Genomic DNA, 5997 nt, shown 5'->3' with positions numbered 1-5997 from the left:
GGACTTAAGTTTACAATGCCCCCCCCCCCCCTGATAACCCGCGAGCCCCCTGGATCAGTTCTAGCTATGGGTCTGTTCGAATGGAGCGGTCTATTGCCAAAAGATCTTTGGAACAGTTCCATTGATTGATTTGCTCTATTTTACTTCGCTTTTTGTGCCACTTTTGGCTAATTTGCTAAGATGGGGATGAGTAATGATGTAATGAAATTGATGAATGTATACTCACAAACATCAATGCCCAGGCTGGGATTCGAACCTGGGACCCCTGGCATCGTAGTGCGATGTGCCTGGAACAGTTTGGAAGTGAGTGCTCTTCATTTTAGGGATCAAATCAAAGTCATAGGGGCTTAAGTCCAGGGAGTAGGGGGATGATAGAGCACCTACCAGCCCCATCAAGCTAATAAATCAGCCACAGGTTGAGCTACATGCACCGGATCATTGTCCTGCAAAATGATGGGAGAATTCAGCAGAAAGTGTCGCCTCTTGTTTTGTAATGCAGGTCGCAGGCAACACAGATTTCCCGCATGCCTCGCGTGTTGATGTCATTGTTGTGCTGTACAGCTGCGATCACATTCAATCTTTATCCAAATCCGCTGTTCCTGCATCAAAAACATTGTTGTGACTACACAACTTTGGATGGCCAACTCCAACAATACTCTATTCCTCTCATCACTGCGCATGCGCATAGTGTTGGAAGGAGGAGTCAAGTTACTGGGAGGTAGATTAGGTGTCAAACTAATGTGTGGTATAAGTGAGAGGCACCAGCTCCGTTTCATGATGTATATACAGCAGTGTTGCCACTATTAAATCTCCAACCCACGAATTTGTTTGGAGGCACATAGTGGTTCGGATCTTACTTAGTCCCGATTAGCCTTACTGTGCATAATGTGAACTTAAAACACCAACTCAATCAATATATTCGTTAACGAAAATTGGCGCACAAACTAAATTGACCGTGATGTCCGTCCATCAACCTCCAAATTTGTAGGTGGGAAGCAGCGTGTCCACTGTTGCCGCAGTCGAAACCCAAAAGAAAGGCAATCTTTTCAGACAGTTATCATCTAGAGCTCTAAGTAGCTCACCCTTCCCGCTCTAACTCTAGAAAGTCCCAATAGTTAAAATTCAAATTTGAATGCTGCACGGGATTCTCACCAGCACTGGCGAGAAAGGATTTCTTCTTATCGCTGTTGAACCCTGAACAAAAGGCCACCTTTCCAGGCAGTAGCCAGCTTGCAAACTTCAGAACCTCCTGCGACCCAATACCGGTGATTGAGAATCACTGCCAGTGGTTCTCAACCTTGGTGAGACCGCAGCATGGTAAATTCTTCAATATGACAAAATTACGATCAGTCCGAGTGACATGGAAGCGACAAGTGAAATGTGGAGCTTGTGTCACTTTGGTCTGAAAGTTCAAGGCCATTGGATAATTGAAATTTCTCACATTGAGATGTTGCTCCTTGCGTTGTGTGTATTGTTTATTTAGTACAAAACTTCTGTTTCTTCCCAAATTAATGACATTTCATGACTGCAAATCAATTAACAAATATGAGTTTTCCCAGCATTTCACTTACCTTGTTTCCAGGCAATAAAAATATATGTAATGTATTCAAAAACAAAGTAAGCTGCATTACTTTCTTAATCAAATCAGTACAATTACTGACTGCACCGTTATCTATGTTGTCAAGTGACTCATGAACCATCATTTTTTATCGCTTTCCACACTACCCCTTGTATGCACTGAAATTGTCCTGCAGAGAATGCCCAAACCAGGAACCTGAACTCAGATGGATTGCATTCCCATACCACTCAACATCTGGCAGATTATTCAAGTGGACTACAAACCAACATCCCAGATTGGAAGGACCTTTTCTACTGCGGAACCATCAGAACAGTGCAAGACAGCAGAATGACACCAAGAAAGAAACCTCACAACCTGGCATTGCACATCATCTTAAGCACCTGACTGTTCCGATCAACAGGCTCATACCATAGAAAAAGTAAATACCGATAATAAAAAATGTAAGGTAGGTACACACACATACACAGACTGAAAATATATTGTTGGCTGTGCAGTACAGACAGATAGCCATTTGGATACACCAAAAAACATGTGTAGACACCAACATAAATACCAACACCAAGCACAATATCAATGCTGTAGCTGTTGCACAAATTCCAATTCTACGGGTGGAACTCTAAATCACATTTCATAACGAAATACAGCAAACCGCAACTAATGTGCAGTGTCCCTTCATTGCAATGGAGCGAACGTTGTGGACTTGGTCGGAGTGCTACAAGGACTTGATGGACATTTTCAGGGAATACGTAATGTCATCTGGAGCCCCTCATGCTTTCTATAGGTGAATCAACCCATTTGATGCCTGGATATTGTTCTTCTGTCTGGAATAGAGCAATGACAATCAACGGTGCAGCTCAAGCCATGCTGCACGGCTGCAATGCTCTTCTCACGCACATAGCCCTCCATAGGATGAATACGTCCATGTACCGGCCAATGATATGTGGTGAAATAAATGGCAGACCTTTGTGTTGCACTTGGGCATGAGAGATGGTATCACTGCACTTTGCCTTGTGCAGGATTGCCACTTGTTATTCTATTTCCTGTAGCCGACCCTATATATTTACAGCTCAATGACTAGACACAAGTTTACTCCACCTTGGTGGCAAGTGCTGGACTTCCAGTCTTACCATTGACTTGACTGGTTTTGTTCTTATGTGCATATCAGCACATAGGCTAGTTTTGCCCATCACATAAGTCCTTAATTAAAAACAATTGAGGACATGCCTCTAGCCACAACATAAATTATGTCTGTTAAAAACTTTCTCACTCTATTTATAAAATTAATTCATTCATTCATTACTTAAGAAACTAGAAGTATATCCAAGGATAAAATCTCATCTATTAAAAGCAGAGGCTGTAAAGGGGCACTCCGAACACACAAGGACAACACGACTCCACAGAGGGTTATCCTGTCCATGGATCCAGGCACCAGAGCTGCATTGGCCTGCAAGAAGCAGTTGCCGGGATGTACTACTGGGAAGCGAGGTTGACTTTCGAGTGCCTGACCAGAAGGTCACCCTGTACACACCTTCGTGCAGATGGGTGTTCCTTTGTTGTTCTTGTTGCATTTAACTCAGAGTTAGAACAATAATGAAATATAACAATACAGTACAAACGCATACTCCATTTATGCATATTTGTATTTTGTTATTACTACTTTAATACTACATTTGACTAATTGCAATGATGATGAAGAGTGAGTGAATAAAACTGATGAACACTCACATGAAGAAAATGTCAAAAGTAAACTACTTAACATGCTCGAACAGCAAGCTGACTGGCCTGCATATGCCTACAGAACATAAATCTGAATGAGGATTATAAAAAGTTTAAAAAAACAGGATAAAAAATATGATGTTTTCTAACAGTAGCCCTAGAAACAAAATTCTGTAATATACCAATGATGCTACAAACCGACATAACAATTTATATTACTTAGAGAAAAATTAATGTAGATTGTCACCACTGTTCTTCCAGTTTTGAAAACACGTAACACTACCTCATACCTTGATGAATGGAGGTGAGTTCCACAGTTAGATGGTAAGACTTCAACTTTATTGCCTGCTGTGTGTGAATGAAAAGACAACTTGGCCTGTCTCCCAAGTAATTCACCAGAAGTCAATGATATTAACCTTTAGACTGCCGAGCGGGTTTTTTGAAAGTAACCCCTGCATCACCGAGGCCTTTGCCTGCAAATTTTAAATTTCTACACTTATTTCAGATAAAACGTTATAACTCGTAGACTATTGGACCAATCTACTTTGGGTAACTTTTGTTTGGAAGCTAGAAGCATAGCGTGTGACCGATTGTTAAGTTGTCCGAAAAGACTGAACTGAAGAACTATAATCACCCCTGCTAAAAATGGACTAGGTCTCGCGGGAAACAGCCGTGTCAGTTACTTGTGGTGCTAAGAAGAGTAGCGAGCGAGCGTGGGAAGCCTTTGGAAGGCCACGCAGTTTTCTTCGTGTTAAGACTGAAAATGTAGTCTTGTCGACTGAACGGTAGTTCGCAATCACGTTAAGAAGAAGTTAAAACTCTGAATCGGTGACTGTCCGTTGTTAGTTTTTGATATCCACGAAAACTGTAGGGTCTAAGTTGGTTGGCCCGGAAGCTGCAGTGAGGAAGATGGAAACGTGTGCCCAGGAGCATGGGTCTGAGATGATGACGTGATCATCTCGAAAGGATTTTGTCAGCTGTTCCAGAGAGTTTTCTTCTAATTAGATCCGAGTTCGCAGAAAGGAAAGTGAAGTGAAAAACTGAGTGCTAAAGTGAAACGTGATTACTTTGATAATAAAGAGAGATCTCGTATTCAGCGATTAAAGTGGTTGTTACAAAAGGGTTAACGAAAAGCGCTATTCAGAAAAAAAGGTAGAGATCTCAAAACAGGTTAGCTTTTGGTCATGTAAGTAAATGTAGTAATATTCAGTAATTACTTTAAACTCAATTTTTATAAGTGTGTAGCTACAGAAATTTGTTTTTTTTTTTTTTCAATACAATCCAAAGTGCCGCTTTAATCCTCGTATTAAGTTGACTTTTATAAACCGAGGACAAGCGGGAACTCAGATGCCTTTCACTTTAAATTTTATAATTGTTTACTAAAGATTATTCTTTAATAAATGTAATTTTTATTGGATACGCAACTTGAGAGTATTAATAAAACATAAAAAGGAATTGTTTCCCGCTGAACGAAAGCTAAAAACGACGCAAAATCCAGTTTTATCATTACAAGCGCATGCAACCATGCCCAATTCGGAATACCAAAGGTGGTAGGAGGGTTTGGGGGCCTCACGCCCCCAAATTTTCATGAAAAATAATCTGGACTTGACCCTCTCTCTTCCCACTGTTATGGGAAAAGGACGTAAACTGTGGCCTTGTTTTCATAGAATGGACTTCTGGCAACAAAATGAAACTTGTTTCATGCTCCTGGCTGTCATACAAGGTGAATTATGAGGCAATAAATTTGCATAGTGCGCATGAAATTATTATAACTCATAGACTATTCGACCTATCTGCTTCAGGTAACTTTTGTTTGGAAGCTAAAACATCACGGCATGCAACTAGGGGGCCCCCGAACTCCCAAATTTCCATGAAAAAAAATGGACTTTGCCCCCTCTTTCCCACTTTTATGGGAAAAGGATGCCAAGTTTAGCGTTATTTTCATAGAATGGATCTTTGGCAACGAAATGAAACTTGTCTCATGTTCCTGGCTATCATACAAAAAAGGTAAAGTGAGACAATATGTGAAACACTGCTTTTTTACAAAAAAAAATGCTAATTTGAATATTGCACATGAAATTATTGTTGCACATGAAATTATTCTAACTCCTAGACTATTTGACCTATGTACCTCGGACAACTACTTTTGTTTGGAAACTAAAACATCAGGGCATTACAACCCATTTACAATTCAGAACGCTGAAGATGGGGTGTGGGCTTCAACTTCCCTTTGAGGCATTGTTGAGTTGATTTGTGCTGTCACGTGTGACACATTTTAGCTTCTATTTGAAGCCTCTGTTCGGGAAAAGTCCACAGATGCCTTCTGGTCTATTGCACACAGCTCTTTGGAAGCTTCAGACAAAAGCTACGGTCAGATCTTATCACCTAGAAGTCATTTCATGTCCTGCACCAGAAAATAAAGCCCAAAAACAGTACATGTTTAGCGTTCCCTTGTCAAAGCATGCTTCCAAATCAAACTGTGACATTGATGTGTTCCTAGGGGCAAGTTTTCATTCGCAAGATGGCTGTAAACCCTTGGAGGACGTTTTGTCAGTGTTTCCAGCCTCACATAAAAGTTACAACATGCTAAAAGCACGTTTAAGCTGCGTGTTGCACATCTGTAACACATTACGACAATGCCCTTATTTTCCGTCTTGCACATATGCAACAGAATATGAGTAAAGGTTAAATAACAATGCACA

The sequence above is a fragment of the Lepisma saccharinum genome, chromosome 10 (assembly GCF_977018435.1).
Source record: "Lepisma saccharinum chromosome 10, izLepSacc3.1, whole genome shotgun sequence".
Lineage (NCBI taxonomy): Eukaryota > Metazoa > Arthropoda > Insecta > Zygentoma > Lepismatidae > Lepisma > Lepisma saccharinum.
The sequence above is the reverse complement of the archived record's forward strand: the minus strand, read 5'-3'. Positions refer to the sequence as shown.